Source organism: Hyla sarda, chromosome 5 (genome assembly GCF_029499605.1).
Source record: "Hyla sarda isolate aHylSar1 chromosome 5, aHylSar1.hap1, whole genome shotgun sequence".
Lineage (NCBI taxonomy): Eukaryota > Metazoa > Chordata > Amphibia > Anura > Hylidae > Hyla > Hyla sarda.
Genome location: NC_079193.1, coordinates 250,654,036 through 250,680,452, shown reverse-complemented (window position 1 = coordinate 250,680,452; position 26,417 = coordinate 250,654,036).

Genomic DNA, 26,417 nt, shown 5'->3' with positions numbered 1-26,417 from the left:
ATCGGCGCCGCTGCCCCATTGCCTCCCCCATCCCCGGTTTTATGATTACCTGTTGCCGGGTTCGGGTCCATGCTGCTTCTGGCTCTGGTGTGGCGTCTATGCATTGTTGCTATGCACGCTTCTGACAGGATCGCAGCATAGAGGAGGAAGGGTGGAAGTGGTTAATATGACGTTGCGCCTGCCAGGCCACGCCCCCTTCTTCCCTCCACACGGGCTGCAGAATGAGCAGGGAAACTAGGAAGACAAAAGGTACATTGGGGGTAGTTAGAAAAAAATAAAAGCAGGGTTAGTGTCAGGTAGAGTCAGGGACAGAAGGGGGGAATTAGGGACAGTTTAGATTATGATCGGTACTCTTTAAATTTAAGCAAAAGTTGTACCAATAAAAACAACAGATCAAGGCGCCAAAAATTAGCCCTCATACGACCCTGTATACGGAAAATGAAAGGTTATAGGTGGTCAAAATAGGGCAATTTCAAACATACTAATTTTGTTAAAATAGTTTGAAATTTTTTTTTAAGTGGTACAATTATAAAAAGGCATATAACATGGGTATAATTTTAATTGTATTGACCCACAGAATAAAGAAAACATGTCATTTTTACCGTAAAGTGTACAGTGTGAAAACAAAATCATCCAAAATGTTACTAATGATGAATTAACCCCTTCCCTAATAAAAGTAAGAATCACCCTCCTTTTCCCATTTTCAAAAAAAAAAATTTGTGTAAATAAAAATGTAGTAAATTTGAGTAGCCGTATTAATCCAGTAATTCAGATGCAAATCATAAAATGTTGCAGTATCTTGTAATGCCTTTTTTTATTGGACTAACAGCATTTTGTAGAGACAAGCTTTCGGGATTCCTCCCTTTATCAAGTCCACAGCAAATCTAAGCTCACAAGTAGAAGACACAGGTTACATCTCACAAATATGCAGGGGTTAAGACAATAGATGTGGAGAATTCACACTAAGCTGGGCCATAAATTGTCCTGTAATGGGAACATAAACTAAATAGATAAGAATGAGAAAAAGGGGGAGGGAGGGGGGAGCAGGGGAGAGACTGGTAATTAGCAGAACATAGTGAGATGTAAAAGAGAACACAGTGCAGGTTATAAGAGAATACAGTACAGCACATGTTATAAGAAATTTTGATAATGAGATAAGAAGCTCAAATCCACATTAAGTTCCCTGTTTTTTGAGTCAAAAAACAGTATCATTTTGGCTTCAAATGTCTTTCTCTCTTGTGCGTTTTTGAAGTTCCCTCTCAGTATCTTGATTGTAAGGTCATGTATGGAGTGGCCTGTTTGAGTAAAATGATGTCCAACTGGGGTGCAGTAGTCATTTTCTTTATGGCGGTTTATGGAGTGTCTGTGTAGATTCATCCTTTCGTTGAGTTTCCGTCTGGTTTCACCAATGTAGCATCCCATGTCACACTTGGTGCATTGTATCATGTAGACCACATTTAGGGATGTGCAGGAGTATAGTCCCCTAATGTTATATGTCTTGTTGTTGTGGGTGGCTTCCATCTTGGTGCAGATATGTTGGCAGAGTTTGCAGCGTGGTTTGTTGCAGGGTTTGGTCCCATTCTCTGTGTCTGTTCTTTCTGTAGGTAATTTTTGGCTGACCAGCTTTTGTTTTAAATTGTGTGGTTGTCTAAAGGCCAAGATGGGAGGTTCAGGGAAGATTTCTTTTAGCATCTCATCTTCCGCCAATATCGGCTGCAGGTCCTTGATAATTTTTCGTATTTCTTCAAGGGCTGGATTGAATGTGGCTACCAGTGGTACGCGTGGTGATGGTTGTATCTCTCTGTATTGTAGCAGGTGTTCCTGTGGTGTTTGAAGGCAAAATGATACTGTTTTTTTGACTTGAAAAACAGGGGACTTAATGTGGATTTGAGCTTCTTATCTCATTATCAAAATTTCTTAAAACATGTGCTGTACTGTATTCTCTTATAACCTGTACTGTACTGTATTCTCTTATAACCTGCTCTGTGTTCTCTTTTACATCTCCCTATGTCCTGCTAATTATCAGTCTCTCCCCTGCTCACCCCTCCCTCCCCCTTTTTCTCATTCTTATCTATTTAGTCTATGTTCCCATTACAGGACAATTTATGGCCCATCTTAGTGTGAATTCTCCACATCTATTGTCTTAACCCCTGCATATTTGTGAGATGTAACCTGTGTCATCTACTTGTGAGCTTAGATTTGCTTTGGACTTGATAAAGGGAGGAATCCCGAAAGCTTGTCTATACAAAATGCTGTTAGTCCAATAAAAAAAGGTATTACAAGATACTGCAACATTTTATGATTTGCATCTGTAAATAAAAATAAACATATGTGGTATCGCCGCATGTGGAAATGTCCGAACTATAAACATATATTGTTAATTAAACAGCATGTTCAATGACATAAACGCCAAAATAGCGTATGTTTGGTCCCTTTTTACAGCACAAAAGATTAAATAAAAAGCGATCAAAAAGTCCAAATCAAAACAAAAATGGTACCGATGAAAACTTCAGATCACTGCGCAAAAAATTAGCCCTTATTCCAGCCCTTATACCGAAAAATGAAAAAGTTATAGGGGTCATAAAATGACAATTTAAAACGTTTCAATTTTTCGTTCATGTATTTGTCATTTTTTTCTAGAGGTAAGAAAGAAATCAAACCTGTATAAGTATATATTTGATTTTTAAAAGGTAAGGAGGAAAAGACGAAAGTGCAATAACAAAAAACTCTGCGTCCTTAAGGGGTTAACGTCAAAATGGTCCTGGTCCTTAAGGGGTTAAAGTAAGCTGCACTATTGTATTGTCTATTATAGCATGCTCTATAGACTTCTCTATAGAGCATGGAAAATGCAAGATGCAGGGTCACATTTTGGTGTATCTTGTCATAAGTTAAACACATTTCTCTTACTTGCACAAAGTTTTGGTTTCCCACTTTTAGACTAGAGTTTTGTGCCACAATTGTTTTGCAAGTGATTAATAAATTTGGTGCATTTTACAAATCTGTCAAGCCCTTAAATTGTCTATTGAGACAAAAAAAAGCATCATAAGCGCTTACTAAATAACTGAAAGTATTGGAAATTTTAATAAGTAAATCTACACTTATTGTTATTTGTCTATAGATTTCTGTGTTTGTATTGTGTCATGAAAACTCTAACCTGTACTCATTTAAGACACCTACATTTGTAAGAGGCTGTTTAAATGTCACCATACATGTAAATTATATTAGTCACTGATTTATATTACATATTTTAGGTTAATTGGCTCTTTAATTGATTCATTCTGTACAAATTGAGCAATTACAAAGTTCATTCACTGTGTCTTGCTTTTTACTTGGGCAGTAAAACAATCATTTTTTTGTCTATATTATGAAAAGTGGTACATAATGGGATGCAATATGGTAGATGTTTGATATTATAATTTCAGCGCTTTAGTTATTTTTATGAATGTAATTACCGCATCACAACACATAAAGCACAACAGGGCTATACCTAGAATATATAGAGCCCTATAGCTTTTTTTTTTTTTTTTTTGACAATAAACTAAACTGCAGTATTGCAAATAGAAGTTAGTCATTATTTTCCTTGGTTCAGGGCCATAAGCCATTGAGGTACACAGATATGAAGAAGAGTGTCTCTCATTTTGGAGGACCAAGCATGTTTTGCATTGTACCTGGGATCTTCTGCTCTGGTCTGAGATCGAGTAGACCAGAGCAGAAGTTTGCCGATAATACTGATCAGTGCTATGCCCTATGTATAACACTGAACAGTATTAGCAAACAAGTGATTGTTATAGATAGTCCCCTATGGGATATAAGTGTAAAAAATAAAAAATAAAAGTAAAAAAAATTTAAAAATAAAAAGTAAAAAAAAAATGTGAAAAATCCCCTCCCCCAATAAAAATGGAAATTGTCCCTTTTTTCCCATTTTACCCCAAAAAAGCATTAAAAAATGATAAACGTTTTTGGTATCGCATGTGTGCATAAATGTCCGATCTATGAAAATATAATGTTACTGATCCCGTATGGTGAACGGCGTAAACGTACTTTTTTTTTTTTAAGGCCAAAATTGCTGCTTTTTTGCTACATTATATTCCAAAAAGAAATTAATAAAAAGTGACTTAAAATTTCATATGTGCAAATGTGGTATTGATATAAATAACAGATCATGGCGCAAAAAATGAGCCCTTATACTACCCCATATACGGAAAAATGAAAAAGCTATTGGTGGTTAAAATAGAGTGATTTTAAATATACTGATCTTGTACAAAAAGTTTGAGATTTTTTTAGCGGTACAAAAAAAGAAAAGTTTTCATGGGTATCTTTTTAATCATATTTACCCACAAAATAAAGAAACCATGTATTTTTCTACAGTAAAGTATACAGTGTGAAGATGAAACCCCCCAAAATTAGCAAAATTGTAGTTTTCATAAAAATGTCCTCCCTAAAAAAAAATTGGGGGGGATTTGCCATACATTTTATGGTAAAATGAGAGGTGTAATTACAAAGTACAATTGGTCATGCAAGAAACAAGCCCTTATTTGGGTGTGTAGATGGAAATATAAAAGAGTTCTGGATTTTACAAGGCAAGGAGGAAAAAATGCTGAAAAAAAATTGTCCTGGTCCTTAAGGTCAAAAGGGGCTTGGTCCTCAAGGGGTTAAACCTTAATGCTTGTACACATACAAATGATTCTGAGTTTGTGAGATTTCGCTACAAATTGTCATTTATATTTAGTGATAAATTTAATTGATATACTAAGAACGTTTTGTCATTTTTTTTTCTAGATTTCACATTTTCTGCCTATACAAGGAATAGTCATCCCCTTGACTCCGCCCTTACTACTGGGGAAACACACTGAAACAAACCTCCTCCTAATGTAAGCACCTTACTACTGGGGTGACACACACAGGATTGGGTGGTAGTGGGTGGTCACGCTGTCAGGATGCTGGACCTGACCTGGATGATCCGGCCTGCAACTCAGAGAGAAGCGCTGCCGTGCTGTTCTCCTCTGAGAGGCTAAATAATGCACATGACAGTGTTACCATATAGGGGGTGGGGTTGCTGCTGGCTGGCTTTGAGCTGCTGGTTGTGATGCCGGCTAAGTTTATTGCTGCGGGCAAACTTCTGTTTTACAGAGGTGAAAGCAAAGTTGAGGCAAAATTTAACCCCTTAAGGACTGAGCAATTTCATGTTTTTGCATTTTTGTTTTTTCCTCCTTGCCTTTAAAAAATCATAACCCTTTCAATTTTGCACCTAAAAATCTGTATTATGGCTTATTTTTTGCACCACCAATTCTACTTTACAATGACATTGGTAATTTTACAGAAAAACGGCGAAACTGAAAAAAAATTCATTGTGCAACAAACTTGAAGAAAATGCCATTTTGTAAATTTTGGGGCTTCCGTTTCTACGCAGTAAATTTTTTGGTAAAAATGACACCTTATCTTTATTCTGTAGGTCCATACGGTTGTATAGGTTTGATTTTGTATTACTTCAGAAAAAAATTATACATATATGCAGGAAAATTTATACGTTTAAAATTGTCATTTTCTGAGTCCTATAACTTTTTTATTTTTCTGTGTTTAGGGCGCTATGAGTACTCATTTTTTGCGCTGTGATCTGAAGTTTTTGATAACTTTTTATTCACTTTTTTGTGGTATAAAAAGTGATCAAAAATGCGCTATTTTGGACTTTGGAATTTTTTTGCACGTACGCCATTGAACGTGCAGTTTTAAAAGCCGTATATTTTTATAATTCGGACATTTCCACACATGGTGATACCACATATGTTTATTTTTATTTACACAGTTTTATTTTGTTACTAGGAAATGCCGGGTGATTTAAACTTTTAATTCAGAAGGGAATACCTGAAAGGGTTAACTTTTTTACACTTTCTTTTGGGAGCTCATAGCTCCTATAGGGACCTATGAGCTTGCACTGGCTGATTGCATACACAGATTGTTGCCTTGCCGTTGCATGGCAACAAGCTGTGTAATCGGCGGTTGATTGCTCCAGCCTGTAAATCAGGCATGGAGCAATCAATCAGAGCCGGGACGCTGACGGAAGATAATGGGGACCTTCTTCTCTCCGGGAAGCTGATCGGGGCATCGTGATTTTATCGCGATGACCCCGATCAGCCCGACTGAGCAGCCAGGAAGCATTTACTTTCACTTTTGATGAGGCGCTCAGCTTTAAGCGCCGTATCGGAATGGTTAATAACGCGTGGCCAAACGATTGCGGCCGCGTGCTATTAGCCGCGGGTCCTGGCTGTGAATAGGCACCAGGACCATCCCACTATGACGCGGGGTCCCGCCGGGACCCCGCGTTATAAACAGGGACCGGACTTAGGACGTAATCATACGTCCTATGTCCTTAAGGGGTTAAATCTTTCCAATACTTTTTTTTCAGTAACTCTGCAAGTGATGATAGAAAAATGCAACTCATCAATTCCCATAATTCTGATGTATTTAGAAATATCCCTTGTGTGATACTTGATTCAAGCACGGGAGCAACGTGGATTTTGGAGCTTCCAAAAAAGGTATGATATTTTGTCAGCATCATATCAAGTTTCAGAGGCTTTGGGGTGGGCAAACATTTTTGGGAGACAAGTTAACATTTTCATTGGAGCCATTCTAGGGCACATGGTATTTATTCAACTTTTTATGAGGTGGTATAAATAAATAAAAAATCTATATTGTGGTTGTTTTTTTAATTTATTTTGTTGTTTAAATGACATGTTAACTTTAACAGTTATAACAATTATGGCAATACCAAAATTACATACACTGCTCAAAAAATAAAGATTTAAATAAAAATAAAGATAATTTTTTTTTTTATAAATTAAACACAATGTAACTCCAAGTCAATCACATTTCTATGAAATCAAACTGTCCACTCAGGATGCAACACTGATTGACAATCAATTTCACATTCTGTTGTACAAATGGAACAGACAACAGGTGGAATTATAGGCAATTAGCAAGACACCCCCAATAAAGGAGTGGTTCTGCAGGTGGTGACCACTGCTGTCACGCCCCCTCCCATAGACAGGAATGGAGGGGGCGTGGTGTGACGTCACATCCCCAGTCCCGGAAACCTGGAGGTTTCCGAAACTGGAGATTCAGCACCCGCATAGATTGCGGGTGCTACAGGGAGATCGCGGGGGGTCTCAGCAGTGCCCCCCGTGATCAGACACCTTATCCCCTATCCTTTGGATAAGGGCTAAAATATTTTTGCCTGAAATACCCCTTTCATCGATTGGTTGTATACTGCTTGACACCAAAATGCTGAACCATTCACACTGTTTATGATTACATTTCAAGCTGCTTTTTACAGTTTCCCAATAGCCCTGGACATCTGACTTCCTGTGAGTCATCTCTATATATTTTAATTATTATTCATGTCAAAGTACTTGCAGTCAGCAATTATTTAATGTTTCCTGACATCAGAGAAAAAAATAATTGAATTCTAGACAGCGATGTCACATACGGTAGAATAATTATACGTCTGTGTGGCAGGACTAACCCCAGCAGAGATGTCTCATTTAAACTGTACATGAAATTAAGCTGTAAACTCATCCTAAATATCAGGATTTTTTTTTCTTGTGGTCTCAAAGTGATGTACGGTACAAAATTAATTACAAAAATGAAGTCAAAATAAAATAGCCAAAACAGTCTTTAACAAAAGATTACATTATACTTTTAAATCTTTCATTATACTTTCATCTGCGACTGATTGAAAAGCATAAGTAGTCATCTCTCAATAGTGGGATTTTTACAAAACAAGCCAATGAATAAGTGGCAAGGCAAGTGGTAAGGTTGTTTATAGATGTGTTCCAACCTAAATTGTCAGTAAATGTACTGAACAGACTATCCCCCCTTTTTATGCCACTGTTGGTTCCTTTGCCAGTTTTTCTTGATAATTGACCCATATAGGATCTTTACATATCTAGGAACATCTTTGGTTATTTATTTTTTCCTGAGACATCAGTTAATCACTGGGTAGGATCATAACTCAGTACTTCTTGCTGGGACCCATTCACACTACACACACTTACTATTGGAATCTAATCTGTTAGCTTTAACCACCAGGGTGTATATATATATATATATATATATATATATATATATATATATATATATATACAAGGACATGGATCCTACCCGCATCATGATGTATTCTCCTATCCCGCTTGCCAGTGTGCTAGATCTATAATTCAATCAGGGATGACCCTGCATATGTTTGTATATACATACCTGTTCTTTGAATAGTAACCGGCACTTATACGGGTTAATAGGATGGAGGAACAGCAACTCCTGTGGGCGTAACTACCCACGGGAGTTAACCGTGCCCAGCTATGACGCGGCAGCTGGAGCGCGGCACCTGATCCTCCAACCCGGATGTGACGTCAGGCGCCGCACGCCATTTAACTCGGAGCGAGTCTCCGAGCAGTTACTGCTCAGCCCGCTACCATTGAGCTGGCAAGAGCGGTGATCTCTCCACCGGGAGCACCACAGTGCTCACTGAGTCCTATCTCCAGATCAGGCATAAGGTAACACTCTTCTGAATTTGAATAGTTGGTCTTGTTAACAGCAACGGGGTTAATCTTTGTATTTGGAACTAATGTGTTTGCACCCATATTGTTTGTTTATCTAAGGTTACATCAGCCCGGTGTGTCAGATATTCAAGTCCCCCTACACCATGGGTACTCGGACCCTGAAATGTTGGGTATCGTGAGTACCTTGGGGGGTATTTGAATGATTAAATTAGTGTCTAACCATAATTTTCTTGTGCATGTGAATAATAGACTGCAATGTCCCATCACCAAGGGCATATTTAGAAATAGGTTGACACTAGGAGAGATCACTATGGTCTTTGGTTTTTGTTATAATATCATTATCTGTGTAACAGTGATAACAGAAACTGCTTTATTTTTTGCGTATGATGCACCCATGTGGAATAGTGCATCCGCAACTTTTCATTGGACCTAATTGATACCTGTGTGGATTCAATTCCATATGTATTTATTTATTCATGTTTTGATTCTTCTTTTGGATATCTCAAGCTATAATATCTCCAATTTTTTCCCCTGATGACTCTGCTGACACAAGCAGAAGAAACGCGTAGGGAATCTAGGGGTATATAAAGGGAATTCTAGGGTCAGGTTCTTGTGTGGGGCCGCCCTTCTAAGGGCGATGCAACACTTGCCAAGAAGGGAGGTCTAGGGTGAGATATAGGGTGAGTTTAGAAATAGGATTAGATCCTTGACGGCCCATACTCACTGACTATCCCCACACATATCTGTACCCATATCACAACTGTGCTTAATCTTCACCTTTATTTGATCAGCACGTCTATTATAATTATCACAATTATCTTTTTGTGTATTTGGTCCAAGGTCCATTTTTAACTAGTTTAATAAAAGTTAAATTTTAAGATTTATGCATTTCCTCAATAGAGATTGTTTTTGATAATAATGCGGGGACTACTTTATAGGGGGTCCAGTATCCCTTTTACTGCATACTGGTGATTTTATTTTATTTTTTCATATCTAGGAACAGAAATGGAAATATCATAAATGTTGTTATATGACATTTTGTATAAACAAAACATAAAATAGCTTTAACTGTTTGACCACTATAATACATTTTGAGACAAAGAACCTAACACCTATATGTTTTATGTGTTTAAAGTAGTAATCCAACATTTTCCTCATTTATGTCAGGTTTGATGATCCCATAAAACACTTTTTTCTGCAGCCACCAACAGTCTGATAGGCTCTAAGCGATGGGCACACTAACAGTATGTTTACAGGGGTGGATTACCTACAGAATTTCTGTAGCTTATTTGGTGTGGCAGCGGACTTTGCTATCATTAACTTCAGTGGGTCAGCAGATAATCCACAATAGAGGCAGATTTGCTGATTTTCTTCAGACCCATTGAAGTCAATGATAGCAAAATCTGCAGCTGATTTTCTGTGGAAATACGTTGCGGAAATTCTGCAGGTAATCCGCCCATGTGAACGTACCCTTAGGCTGGGTTCACACTTTGGAATTTCCGGCCGGACAAAATCAGTCCACAGATTCCGAGTGTGGCCGATAGGATCACGCATACATTGCCATCTCCATAGATGCCAATGTCCACAGACCAGTTCATTCTTTTGGCGGCGGAATTTCAGTGGTGGATCATTTCGAAAGGCCATAATATGATCTAGCCTTAAGCTGCTCTAAGCACATTACTTGAAGCAAAAAGTGAAGCAAATTTTCAATAATTTTACAGGCACAATTTTGTTCAAGGGGTACTCTGCCAGAAAACATCTTATCTCCTGTTCAAAGGGGATCTCCAGGCTGGCAGTTTTTTGACATCACATCCGTGTTTTTGACATCACACCACACTTTCTCCATTCATGTCTATGGGAGGGCCAACTTCTCTTATAGACATGAATAGAGGGGGTGTGGTGGCTGAAGTCACCAGTGATCAGACACGGAGCGGAGTTAGCTCTGTGCACCGAATGACTGGGGTGCCACAGTGGAGATCACGTGGGAGTCCCCAGCAGTTGGACCCCCGTGATTTGACATCTTATCCCCTATCCTTTGGATAGGGGATAAGAGGTTTTCGGGCAGAGTACCCCTTTAATAAACAATTTTGTGCACATAGCCATGTAGTTTGAGGTTACCTGTGGTGCTCAAGCTTGCATAACTACTAGAAATCTGTAACAGGCATTTTTCTATAGGCTTTTGTGTAAGTGAAGGAGTCTTAAAGGGAATTTTAGTCTTGCAGAACTTTCTGTTCTATGTCATTGATAAATGGCAAAGCTTTGTTTAATTAAAACTGTGCAACAATCCAATAGTTCAAAATAAGAGGCTCTGCACTGCCGCTTTTAGTACCATTGTGGTTTATTGCTCCTCTCCTGGACCATGGGAACCATAAATGTGTCAGTGTTTGATGCAAAACTATATAAGTATTTAAAAAATTTAATTTTGTATTTACTGTGGTGTGTGAAAGCATTCACCTCTCTGCAACCTTAGAGTCCATGTTTCCACACAGTACTATTTTACATGACAAAAAAGGCCATCTAAAAAAGTTGAACTTAATTTAACATTTAAAATGTAATTTCTTAATGGCAGTAACTTTAAAAAAATATTGTAAAAGATTAAAAAAAAAATGTAACTCACTCCTTTTCCCATTGTTCAATAAAAAAAAATGTTTTTGGGAAAAAAATTAATAAAAATCAATTTACAGCAAAATGGTATTGCTAAAGCCTAAAAAAATGGCACATAGAAAATCCATTGATGGAAAAAAAATTATAAGGGTCATAATATGACGATTAAAGCATTTTTCTTTTGTTTAACATTTTTTGAGAAGTAAAATATAACAAAAATCTATACAAATTGGGTATCATTGTAATTATACTTAGCCAAAAAATACAGATAACATGTCAGTTTAACTGCATGGTGAATGGCGTAAAAACAAACTATACCCCACACACATTTGCAAAACATGTATTTTATTTACAACTTTTTTTCCAGTATCAAAATATACATTATGGGAACCTGAAGGGGTTCATTAATTACAAAGTACAAAACAATTGTTCCCACAAAAAACAAACCCTAATGTAGCTTTGTAGATGGATAAAAAAAACATTATGGCTTTTAGAAGTGGGAAACACAAAAATGCAAAAATGAAAATTTGTCTGAGTCTTTATGGGATTAAAGGGGTACTCTGCCCCTATACATCTTATCTCCTATCCAAAAAGAAAATAACTTATTTTGGAGCATACAGTAGCTGATAAGCACTAGAAGGATTAAGATTTTTAATAGAATTAATTTACAAATCTGTTTAACTTTCTGGCACCAGTTGATTTAAAATAAAAAAAAAAAATTCACCGGAGTATCCCTTTAATTATATACAATCCAAATTAACACAATTTCACTACTTTTGTTTAAAGGAATTGCCAAGTAAATAAAACTTATCCCCAGGATATTCCTTGGACCGGCATCCCTTGATCTCCAGAACAGGGCCCAAATCTTATGTCAGATCGCTTCAGCCCCCAACTTCAGAGACAAACTGGTTTTGGGAGTGACGGCCTATTCCGCATTTCTCCGGCTGAGGCAGAACAGGGGATAAGTTTTATTCACCAGATAACTACTATAAACTTAACAGTATCTGAACAGTTAACAAACTTAGTGGGTCTCAGATATGAAAAAAACAAACTGTAGGATTAAGTACAAAATGGTCATTTTAAATAATGTATATGGTCATGTTCCCTCATTGTAAAATTTGTTGTTTTCAAGCTGTAAAAATTGGTTAATTTTCTTATAATATTGTAATAAAATTTTGTTTGTAATGTGAACTGCAATTTATATTCTCATGAAAAACAAGGAAATGAGAATGGTATGTGTTTTGGTGTATATTTTTGTGCGTGTAAACTCTGCCTTAGAATTATCAGCATCCTGAAAAATCAATAAATGCACATTGACATTGATTGGTGCTGTGCAGTGCTTAAAGGGGTACTACACCCCAGACATCTTACCCCCTATCCAAAGAATAGTGGATAAGATGTCTGATTGTGGGGGTCCCACCACTGGGGACCCCCGCAATCTCTCCTGCAGCACCCCTGTTCCTCAGCTGCACGGAGCGAGGATCGCTTCGTGGCTGATGATGGGCAATATAGGGGATAGAGTATCATGATGTCACAGCTCCGCCCCCTTGTGACATCATGCCCTGTCCCCTCAATGCATATCTAGGGCATAAAGGGGTGGAGCCATGACATCACGACACTTCATCCCCTGTATTGCCCGTCATCAGCCACAGAGCGATCCTCGCTCCGTGCAGCTGATGAACAGGGGTGTTACAGGAGAGATCGGTGGGGGACCCCAGTGGCAGAACCCCTGTGATCAGACAAAATGTGTAGGGGCAGAGTACCCCTTTAAGCATTGCACAGCCCCCATCAATGTCAATGTACATTTATTGATTTTTCAGCATGCTGATAATTCTAAGGCAGAGCTTAACGCACAAAAATAAACACTAAAGCACATACCATTCTCATTCCCTTATTTTTAATGATAATGCAAAATGCAGTTCACATTACAAACAAAATATTTTCCCACAGTGTGAACATAAAAAATTGACAATTACAATATTATGACCACAGTATACACTCCAAGATAAGTTCACAGCCTGTGCATAGCATAGCATATACTCAGGGCATAATTCACACTGATCTTGCGTTTGAATTAAAAAGTAGAAGTATTCACAATCACTGTTAGTAAATTTTAAATACTGTAAGTATTTCAAATTCACCAACAGTGATTGTGAATACTTCTACTTTTGAATTCAAATGCAAAATCAGTGTGAATGATGCCCTGAGTATATGCTATGCTATGCACAGGCTGTGAACTTATCTTGGAGTGTATACTGTACTATGGTCTTTGAAAGCACTGACAGAGCAGCAGTGTGAATTATGTCTTGAGTGGGTGAATAACAATAAAAATACATGAATTCCCATTAGAATTGGAAACACTGTCAGTGTAAATCGTGTTCGACATATATACACTGTGGCCATCTTGTTTAAAGGAGTACTCCGGCGCTTAGACATCTTATCCCCTATTCAAAGCATAGGGGATAAGATGCCTGATCGCGGAGATCCCGCCGCTGGAGACCCCCGTGATCTTCCACGCTCCACTCCGTTAGAATCAGCCCCCGGAGCGTGGTCGCTCCGGGTCTGATTACTGTCGATCACGGGGCCGGAGAATTGTGACGTCATGGCTCCCACTCCGTGTGATGTCACTCTCCGCCCCCTCAATGCAAGCCTATGGAGGGCATATGTCACGCCCCCTCCTATAGGCTTGCATTGAGGGGGCGGAGCTCCGGCCCCGTAATCGACAATAATCAGACCCGGAGCGAGCATGCTCCGGAGGCTGATTCTAACGGGGTGCGGCGTGGAAGATCACAGGGGTCCCCAGCGGCGGGACCCTCGTGGCGGGATCCCCTTTGTATAGGGGATAAGATGTATAAGCGCCGGAGTACCCCTTTAAATGCAAAATTGGTGTGTATTACACTCCAAGTACATGCTGCGCTAAGCACAGACTGTGAACTATTTCCTGAGAGTATGTTGCGGTAATATCTCGGCAGTGTGAACTACTTCTATAAGTTGTGAAGATAAATAACATAATATCACCATATAATTGAAAATGCTATATCAGTGTAAACTGTTTCAGTAATATATGCTGTGGTCATTGCAATAATCAACGCATTGGTAGGGTGGATTGCGCTAGGAATCTGTGAACAGAACTACCGAGCATGAGTAATTAATAGTGTTGCTCGCGAATATTCGCAATTCGAATATTATTCGCGAATATCGCATATTTGCGAATTCGCGAATTTCGCGAATATAGCGCTATATATTCGTAATTACGAATATTCGTTTTTTTTTTATTTTTTATTTTTTTTATTTTTTTTTCACAGTACACATCACAGTGATTACCCCTCTCTGTTTCCAGCTTGTGTGGTGTAAAGAAGGCTGTAATACTACTGTGTGAGACTGGCGCGCGAAAATTCGCATATGCGAACATTTACATTGACTAATTTTCACATATGCGCATTTTCGTACATGAAAATTTTCGCATACGTGAATTTTTCGCATTTGCGAAAATAAAATGAGAATATTACGAATATGCGAATATTCGCGAATATATGACGAATATTCGGCCATATATTCGCGAATTCGAATATGGCCTATGCCGCTCAACACTAGTAATTAATAGAAAACGCAATATTAGTGTGAATTGTATCTAAGCATCATCATCTATAGTAAAGAGCATTTGAAGATACATATTTGATGTATTTACAGTAGGACTATTACAGTGCATCTGTAGAAAATCTTCTCCATAGGGATGAATCCGGATATTACGTAACATCCCCAAGCTAAGTGGTGATGCTTAAGGTGTGAACTTGTGCTGAGCCTTACATATTCTATAAGTGAAGCATACATAGATTTTGGTATCCTAAGATGGATGCACTGCTATAAATGAAGGACAGCAATCTGATGGCGACCTAATCTGAATACTTTTTAATGTTTTTTGCTATTTATTCTTGATTTCTTACACATTATTGCTATTTTTATACTAGCATAATAAAAGCTAAGTTTTAAGGTTCCCCGTACAGTCCCTATTTTTCTAGTACCTGTACTAAAAGACAGATCGCCCCGGGTGTCACTCCTGACACCCGATGCAATTGTCCTTTCCATTGCAGAGATGGAGCGGCTTTCTCCTGCGCTCGTATCTCTGCCCTTTACTCCGGCTGGCCAGTGATGTGAATAGAATTCACATTACTTATTCATATTTCCCGCAGAGAGCTGTGATTGGCCAGATGGTTCAAGTCAATCACAGCTCTCTGTGGGAAATATGAATAATAGGTAAATATATGGCATATACTGACATATACTACAGTGGAACCAGATCTATACATTATAAAAGACGATTGCATTGAGTGTCAGAAGTGACACCCGCTGCAATCTGTCTGTTAATGCAGAGTGTGCTCCATGTTGGGAGCAGTAGTATCTGCAGTTGAGGAAAGATCACAGCGGGTGTCACTCCTGACACGCGCTGCGATTGTCCTATCTAGACACAAGAAAGCCGCCTGCATCTATCCATTATACAGGACGGTCTCGGCGTGTGTCAGGAGTGAAAAAAGTGAAACACACACACACTTTATTAAACACATTATTAAAATACATCACTAATGAAAATTAGCAGAGCATTTATTCAGATCGAATCTATTTTTTTTTTATTTGGCTAATTGGCCAAATCAAATTTTTCAAAAATCCACTCATCTCTAGTCCAAACGTCTCCGTGCACGGCTGACCCGGATATTATCCTTTTGCACTTCAAATTTATAAATCTGTTTAACTTTCTGGCACCAGTTGATTTAAAACAAAATATAGTTTTTTAACGCTGTACCCCTTTAACTCCTTAAGGACCTTGGGATTTTTCATTTTTCTTTTTTCCTTCTCGCCTTCTAATAACCATAACACTTTAAATTTTTCACTTACAGACCCATATGACTTGCTTTTTTGCATGACCTATTGTACTTTTAACTCATTTTACCTCAAAATCTGTGATGAAACAAAAAGAAATTGTGTTGGGGGGCAAATAAATAAAAAGATTAATTTGAAACTTAGAAACTTCTGTCTCTTCTCAGTGCACTTTTAGATAAAAATTTCACATCTTTTTTCTCTGGTTCCATATAATTTAATACCCAATTTAGATTTATTTTAATATGCATAAAATTGTCCTCTTCTTACCTATATAACCCTTTTATTTTACTATATACAGGGCTGTATTTTTTTTTGCTATGTGTAGTTGTTATCTTTACCATTTCTCCTTTGATGGGACTTTTTGATCTCTTTTTGCTATTTTTTTTTTACTGTATAAAAGGACAAAATAATCAACAACTCTGGACTTTGGCATTTGTTTATGTTTATGCCATTAATTGTTCGTCTACATTAATGTGATTTTAATATTGCAGACATTTACAATACCACGTATATTTTATTTAATAAATGAAAAAGGGGAGATTCAAACTTTTATTAACATTTTCCTTTACATTTAATTTACAATTTTTTTGAGAAAAGCAATAACAACAAAGCATGTTGAGATTAATATGACATGAATACAACATATATTAATATAACACGTAAACCACAATACCACTGCTGGAGCCAATCCAGGCGTATTTACTATTTTTTAGGGGCCTATTCCAGGTAAATTTTGTTTATTTCAACCAAAGAACAATGTTGTGCTATATGACGGGACAAAGGCAGGTAGGTACCCTCCGCCCATCCTCTCAGCTGATCAAGACCCCACGATTTTGCAGCAGGTCCCTGAATGATCAGGTCCCTGAACTAGCCAGGAATGCTTTTTACCTATTTAAGATGGGGCAATCAACTCTGGTCGTGGAGTCTAAAGTGTTATTGTTGAGCATCGGCCGGATCAGCGATGTTTGGCATTAGATGTGGGTCGTGGCTTCTGACTTTTACAATTTTTATACAACAGGGGCGGGACTAGGGCATACATTTACATGCGATGTCCTGAATGGGTTAAAAAAATATTTATATTTAATATATTTTGCTATGATTTTTCCATAATGTAAAACTTAATTTTCAAAAACACTTTTATTTCTTTACAATTTAAACAAAATGTTCATTTTTACCCAAAAATTACGCAAAAGTATGTCTCAGTCCTTTTGGGAATACATTTAATTACAATATGTTTGTCTTATACAAACTGGTTACAGAAACTTTACCAATTACATTTTATCCAATAAATGTTAGCTATCTGGCCTTTACCTACAAGTCCCAAAAGGCCTTTGCAGATAATTGCTTTTTACATTCAGCTAGAGGCATAACAATGAACAATCAGTCATCTCTCTTACTGTTTGAGGATAATTTTTTCTGCATTATCTCAATGTCATGTATATGCTCCGCACTGACAGTCTCTTGATTTTACAGTTAATACATTTTAAATGTAATATTTTATCGGCATTTTCTATTGTGCTTCTGATATGTTTCACAAGTTCATTTATCTAATGCTTTAAAACATGCAGTGAACATAAAGGCAGATAGTTTCTTTGGAATTTCATTCCCATAGAGGTCAGAATAGATATTACGGTTTTCTGTGATTCTGTGTGTTACTATACCAATCGGTCAAATTTTAAAGGGGTACTCCCTCTGCTTGGGTGCCCCGTGATCTCCGTCAGCACCTGGCATTCTACACAAACGCCAAGTTCTTGTGGTAGTGATGTCACCTCATGTCATGCCCACTCCATTCATGTCTATGGGAGGGGGAGTGTCGGCCAACACGCCCCATCCCATAGACATGAATGGAGGGGCGTGGCCTGAAATAACAAAGAGCGTGGCAGTGATGTCGCGATCATGGCCTGTGGCACCAGAGTACCCATTTAGAGTACCCATTTAAGTATTTATGAATCTGCATGACTTCCTACTGTATATAACATTCTGATACCAAGGACATGCTTATTATACCATGCTCATGTATTTTTCCTTTGCATGAGTTTACTGATGCACTTTATTTGTACGTGTCTCCCTGGTGTTTTATCATTATGATCAATTTTTGATCTCTATTGTAATACTTATCTATATTTCCATTCACTGCTTGTTAGTTCTTGTCCACTGAACTACCACTTCTGGATTGCCTCTTACATTGTTTTTAATTGTTCTTATGATCCTTTTTGTATTGTTTGTAATTTCAGTCAATAAAATTTGATCCGCATAAATGCAATTGTTCTCTTGTTTTTGGCACAGGAGCAAGGTCAGGTCACGGAGCAGGTAGGTCAGGAACTGGGTAAGGCAAGACACAATAAACACTTTCACTAGGGCACTGGGCACACAAAGATCCGGCAAGAGATAGAGGGTGGTGCACATACTTATAGAGAAGGGACAGGTGCAAACACTAATTAAGGGCGCACTGGCCCTTTAAATTACGTACGTGTCATCGGTGTGGGAACACAGAGAAGATAGAAGGAGGAGGTGAGTGATGACCCAAGATGACAGACGGATGGATGGAGCAGATGTGCGTGGCAGAGTTCGGGGGAGCGGGATGTGCGGAAGGGTGCCTTCAGTTGTTTCCCCACTACAACTCCCAGCATGCTCTGACAGCCAATAGATGTCAGGGCAAGCTGGGAGTTGTAGTGGGGAAACAGCTGGAGGCACCCTGTATAGATGAACTAAGGGCCGGAAATGTCGGCCCCAGCAGGCATCAGTGACGTTGTGCCTACTGGGGAAGTCAGCCTGGTAGTGAGCACACTACCAGGCAGGCAAAAAGGCATATTTAATATAGTAAAAAAAAAATTAAAGGCAGGGAGGTGGTGAGGGATAGATGGGCAATAGGCAGGTACAGAAAGAAAAAAAAAGGATGGTGGGAGCTACCCTTTAACATACAGATTTAAAATTTGTTGTATTTGATTACACTGTGATTACAATTATGACTTGTTCATTACAAGTCTATTGATCACATGGTTTAGCCACCATGTTGTATTGCACAATATTCTACAAACATCTTCTCTAAAACCATGTGTTAGAATAAGTTACAATTTGGCAGACATGTTTACAGTTATCTAATGTACCATGGTTGTTAAAGCTGGTTCATTTGCATAATCAATATGGCCACTGCACGCCAATAACATTTTGATAGCATTAATAATGATGTGCAATTGTGTTAAATGTGTGTAATATGTGCACTGTTAATCTAAAAGTTATGTTTCTTTGCACGATGGTACAGAACTCACTTTCTGTACCACAAATGGTCACCATATTTGGCGGCCATATTGGATTGTGCAACATTCTGCAAACATAGTTTTCTCTAAAATTACTGGTCAGAACAGTGCAAAAATTAGCACACATGTTTGTGGTTACTTACTGTACCACATGTAATAAGATTTGGCGGCCATATTGGATTGCGCAATATTTAGCAAACAAAGGTTTCTCTAAAATAACTGGACAGATCATAACGAAAACTAGCACACATGTTTGTGATCACTTTTTGTACCACAATTGATCATCAGATTTGGCAGCCATTTCGGATTGCGCAATACTCTGCAAACAAAGTTTTCTCTTAAATAACTGGTCAGAACAATGGGAAAATTAGCACACATGTTCAAGGTTACTTACTGTACCACAATTGATCACATGGTTTGGCGCCATATTTGATGGCGCAATATTCTGCAAGCATAGTTTTCTCTTAAATTACTGGTCATAACAAGGTGAAAATTAGCACACATGTCAATGATCACGTTCTCCACCATTAGGGGTCAAAGTAATCGTGTGCTAAAACCCGGCTCTGCAGCTTGGCCACCTGGATTGCTGCTTGCAGCTATATTTATTTTTATTATTATTCCACCGCAGATTTAAAACGCTTATATCTGCTGCACTGTTACTCCAAAGCACATGTGACTCTGCATAGTAGTAGACCCAAGAGCTGTGCATAATCTTATGTAATATAAAGGTCATAGGTCACACGGTAAGGCTGCTTTCTTGGTTTTTGTGGAAATTCTGCGCAAAATTCAAAAATCTTCTCTACAAACACTAAAGCTACAGCTACAGTGGGGGCACTGTTGTGCAGAGTCAGATTTGTTCATTGTAAGAATTTTGGTCACATGGTGTGGCTGCCATATTGGATTGCACAACATTCTACAAACATCTTCTTCTCTGTAACCGTATGTTAGAATAACTTATGATTTGGCAGACATATTAGCAGTTACCTCCTGTACCAAGGTTGTCAAAGCTGGTTCATTTGCATAATCAATATGGCCACCACTCGCCAATAACATTTGAAATGTGTGTGATATGTACACTGTTAATTAAAAAAAAGAATGCTTCTTAGCATAATGGTAGAGTACTCTATTGTGCTCAAGATTTTTATAACATAAAGGTCATAGGTCACAAAAGCAGACAGCCATCTTGTTTAAGTTGACAATACTTACTGTACCACATGTAATAAGATTTGGCGGCCATATTGGATTGCGCAATATTTAGCAAACAAAGGTTTCTCTAAAATAACTGGACAGATCATAACGAAAACTAGCACACATGTTTGTGATCACTTTTTGTACCACAATTGATCATCAGATTTGGCAGCCATTTCGGATTGCGCAATACTCTGCAAACAAAGTTTTCTCTTAAATAACTGGTCAGAACAATGGGAAAATTAGCACACATGTTCAAGGTTACTTACTGTACCACAATTGATCACATGGTTTGGCGCCATATTTGATGGCGCAATATTCTGCAAGCATAGTTTTCTCTTAAATTACTGGTCATAACAAGGTGAAAATTAGCACACATGTCAATGATCACGTTCTCCACCATTAGGGGTCAAAGTAATCGTGTGCTAAAACCCGGCTCTGCAGCTTGGCCACCTGGATTGCTGCTTGCAGCTATATTTATTTTTATTATTATTCCACCGCAGATTTAAAACGCTTATATCTGCTGCACTGTTACTCCAAAGCACATGTGACTCTGCATAGTAGTAGACCCAAGAGCTGTGCATAATCTTATGTAATATAAAGGTCATAGGTCACACGGTAAGGCTGCTTTCTTGGTTTTTGTGGAAATTCTGCGCAAAATTCAAAAATCTTCTCTACAAACACTAAAGCTACAGCTACAGTGGGGGCACTGTTGTGCAGAGTCAGATTTGTTCATTGTAAGAATTTTGGTCACATGGTGTGGCTGCCATATTGGATTGCACAACATTCTACAAACATCTTCTTCTCTGTAACCGTATGTTAGAATAACTTATGATTTGGCAGACATATTAGCAGTTACCTCCTGTACCAAGGTTGTCAAAGCTGGTTCATTTGCATAATCAATATGGCCACCACTCGCCAATAACATTTGAAATGTGTGTGATATGTACACTGTTAATTAAAAAAAAGAATGCTTCTTAGCATAATGGTAGAGTACTCTATTGTGCTCAAGATTTTTATAACATAAAGGTCATAGGTCACAAAAGCAGACAGCCATCTTGTTTAAGTTGACAATATTCAGTGCTATATGCAAAGACATGTCTTTCTGAAACCATTAAAGATACAGATGTACAAATATCCGTGTATGGTTACACTGGGACCTAGACTCATACTTGTTTGTTTGATGGCATTCAACCATATGGTTTTGGCGGCCATATTGAATAATGTAAATATCATCAATTATTCCTATTATTTCTATGGGGCTTTATGTAATATGCCTGTAATTGTCTCAATATTGGTTCAAAACTCATGAAATTTTACCCAATGGTAGAGCCCAGTACTATGCATAATCTATATATATATATATATATATATATATATATATATATATATATATATTATGTATAACATAAAGGTCATAGGTCACATGGTCAGTCAACCATATTGGTTTGTATGGCACATTTTTGAAACCTCTACATTTCTTCAATCTCTAAAGTTACTGATTTAAAATGTGTTATATTCGGTTGCACTGTGATCACAATTACAATTTGTTAATTACAAGTCTATTGATCCCATTTTGAATTGTGCAATATTCTACAAGTATCTTCTTCTCTGAAACCATTTGTTAGAATAACTTATAATTTCGCAAACATGTTCATGGTTACCTCCTGAAACAAGGTTGTTAAAACTGGTTCATTTGCATAATCAATATGGCCACCGCTCGCCAATAACATTTAGCATTAACAGTGATATGCAGTTTTGTTGAATGTGTGTAATTTGTACACTGTTAATCTAAAAGTTATATTTCTATGCACAATGGTAGATTACTCACATTTTGTACTCCATTTGGCCACCATATTTGGTGGCCATATTGGATTGCACAACATTCTGCATACTTGGATTTCTCTGAAATTACTGGTCATTACAATTTGAAAATTAGCACAAAGGTTTGTGATCACTTTCTGTACCACAATTGATCACCAGATTTGTCGCCCACATTGGATTGTGCAATATTCTGCAAACTGAAATTGCTGGTGAGAACAAAATTAGCACACATGTTAATGATCACTTTCTGTACAACATTTGATCCCCAAATTGGGCAGCCATATTGGATTTCAGAATATTCTGCAAACATAGTTTTCTCTAAAATTACTGATCAGAACCGTGTGATAATTAGTGCACATGTTCATTATCACTTTCTGTACCACAGTTGATCGCCAGATTTGGTGGCCATATTGGATTGCGCAATATTCTGCATACATAGTTTTCTCTGTAATTACTGGTCAGAACAATGTGAAAATTAGCACATTTGTTCCTGATTACTTACTGTACCACAGTTGATCACCAGAGTTTGCGGCCATATTTGATTGCGCAATATTCTGCAAACTTAATTTTCGCTGAAATTGCAGGTCAGAAAAATATAAAAAAAATAGCACACATGTTCATGATCACTTTCTGTACCACAATTGATCACCAGATTTTGCAGCCATATTGGATTGCGCAATATACTTTATCATAGTTTTCTCTGAAATTGCTGCTCAGAACAATGTGAAAACGAACACACGTTTGTGATCACTTTTTGTACCACATTTGATCACATGGTTCGGCCGCCATAACGGGTGATAGGAGAAAATGCCCCCAAAAATGTAGTATAACATAAAGGTCAAGAGCTGGCAGCCATCTTGTTTTAGGTGACAATATTCAGTTCCATATGTAAACACCTGTCTTTCTCAAACCCTTACAGATTCAGATGTACAAACAGTTGTATATAGTGACACTGTGATCTAGACTCATGCATGTTCGTTTCACGTTATTTAACCACATGGTTCGGCGGGCATATTACATCCTGTAAATATCAAGAAAAATGTATATTATTTCTATGAGGCTTTTTTTTATATACCTGCAATTGCTTCACTGTTACATTAAAACTCATAACATTTTACCCAAAGGTAGATTCCTGTGGTATGCATAATCTGTTGTGACATAAAGGTCATAGGTCACATGGTCAGGCAACCAGCTTGGTTTGTTTGCCAAGATTTTGCACAATATTCAAACCTCTGCATTTCTGCAACTGTTCAAGTTACAGATGTATAAATTGTTCTATATGGTTACGCTGTCATCATGTTAATTATTTGTTCATCACAAGTCTATTGATCACATGGTATGTCCACCATGTTGTATTGCATAATTTTTGATAAACATCTTCTTCTTTGAAACCATTTATTAGAATCATTCACAATTTGGCATAAATATCCAGGGCTATCTCCTGTCCCATGTTTGTTATAGCTGGTTTATTTGCATAATCAATATGGCCATTGCAAGTCAATCACTTCAAGCCAATTAACCACTGTATTAAAATACCGGTAATATGCTCACTGTTATTTACAGAAACTTGGCTCAATGGTAAAGTGCTATATTGTGCTCAGTCTTTTCTTATATTAAGGTCCTAGGCCAGATTGTGGTGTCCCGGTACCGTATTGCATACCATACCTTGTATGGTGGTCCCCAAAGTCAGAGTAACTACGCTCAGGTAGGGTCCCCCAGGTGGGACAGCCCCTAGTCGCCTCTCCTCTACTCTAATTATGTAATGTTTATACATGTATATATTTAATAAGGTATATTTAATATAATGTATAGTGTACTTACCTTGTCTAGCGTCGCAGGACCTTCGGTCATGTGATCATGTTGAATCCTCTATGGTATGTTAGAGGACCTTTGGAGGTCCTAGGGTCACATGTTTTTATACGCATACATTTCCCTGCGTGTAGTCATGATTTTTTTCAGAAGTACAACAAAATCAAACCTATATAAGTAGGGTATCATTTTAATCGAATGGACCTACAGAATAAAGATAAGGTGTAATTTTTACCGAAAAATGCACTGCGTAGAAACAGAAGCCCCCAAAAGTTACAAAATGACATTATTTCTTCAATTTTGTTGCACAATGAATTTTTGGGGTATAATGACTAATGTCACTGCAAAGTAGAATTGGTGGCGCAAAAAATAAGCCATCATATGGAATTTTATGTGCAAAATTTAAAGCATTACGATTTTTAGAAGGCGATGAGGAAAAAATGAAAATGCAAAAACTTAACCCCTTAAGGGGTTAAACCACTGGTAAAAACAATGTGAAAATTAGCACACATGTCCATGATTCCTTCTCCACCATTAGAGGTCACAGCAATTGTGTGCTTTAACCTGTCTGGCCAGCTTTGCCACCTGTATTGCTGCTTGCAGCTATATTTTACATTTGCAATTTGCTTTGCTTGCATATTAGTCAAATGGAAATTGAGTAATTCTCATAACAGAAGAAAATTAAATGAAATTTAAAGACACTTGGCATTGCTGGCCATAGCAACCAATTATTATTCCAATATTATATCTATTGCTATGTGATGCTTGAAAGATTATATGTTAAGGTGATTCTTGTAATATGTAAATGAAAATTGCTAAAATATATGGAAGTGAAAGAGTAGATCTTATTCTCAATTATCCTAAGGGTAATTGTACAATAGAAGGATTGCTTGGAGAAAAAAAAAATCCACAACAAATCAATAGCAAATATAGAAAATCCACAATTTTTTTTTAATTCAGATTGCATAACAGTGGAGTGGAAATACTGCCGATGTACTGTAGATATGGGCAAATTTTACCTTTTTTCCATCAATTTTGATGGGAAAAATCCTTGACAAATACTCGGAGGACAGTTGCTCATAATTATTCAACTAACCAAAGTTTGATTATTACTGTGTTTTTACTTAGATACTATACTAGCTGTTTTGGTGTGGTGACCAATTGTGAAAACATGAGCACAAGAAATGCAACAACATTGTCTGTCTCCTGTGAATTTGCTTATTGTAAACTATGTTTTTTTTTCTATATATAGGGTAGTTTTTCTGCAAAACCAGATAGGGGAGGTTAAAGAGGTGTTCTCATCCGGCAGATTACCTCACACTTTTACTGCCATCTGCTCACACTTCCAGGATTGCTGGTGGAGGGGCTAGGGTCGAAAGCAAGTAATTTTGTTCTGTCCCTGACTTTTTTTCTTCTGTGTTCTCAAGCTAAAGAACTATAACTGTACTGTCAGACATAATAAATGCGCTGAGGTAAGTCCAAACAAAGAGCCTGATGTGCACTTGGGAGCTCCTTCAGCCACTCAGAGAGTAAAGTCACCACTGCTTCTAAAGCAGAGCTGGTGGATGGGATCTACAGAACCAAGAACGTTTGCTAAATGAAGGCAATTGCAAACTTGTTTATGCTGCTATGGTCTATACAAGAGACATGATAAAGTAAATGGGACTACTCCTTAATGAGTTCATATTTTTTTTGGACTAGAAGACATCTTGCTAAAAAGTATCTGTGAGGCTAATGTTTAAAGTTCTGACTTAATATAATATAAATCTTACTTTTTGTTTCCTACTCATGTAGTAAAGCTCTATGTAGATGTAATGTCTAGATGTCCCAATACTTTTCTCCATACAGCGGTATGCTAAAATTGACATATTTAAAAAGGTATACCAATTTAGCAAAACGTATCCCCGGAACTTACTAGTCACTCTTAGAGGAGAAGACTGTAGTAACCTTGAAAGAGGACCTGTCACTAACCCCCCCGCCCCCCCCAAAAAAAAAAAAAAATTTACTGTCATAAAACAGCTTATAGTGCCCTGATTAAACACCTTTTTACAGTTTCTTTTTACGTCCTTCTATTTCTGACATGTGTGAGTTTTTAGTTTGTCTGACAATTCAGGAAACCAGCCAGATGGGCGTGAACTTATTTAAATAAAGGGAGTGAATATCAGGTGAGTGGTGTGTACTTGTACATTGAGTGGTGTATTTGCCTAATACAAATGCCCTACTGTATAATGCAGCCCATCACCTGATATTCACTCCCATTATAAAAAATAATTCACGCCCATCTAGCTGATTCCCTGAATTGCTAGAC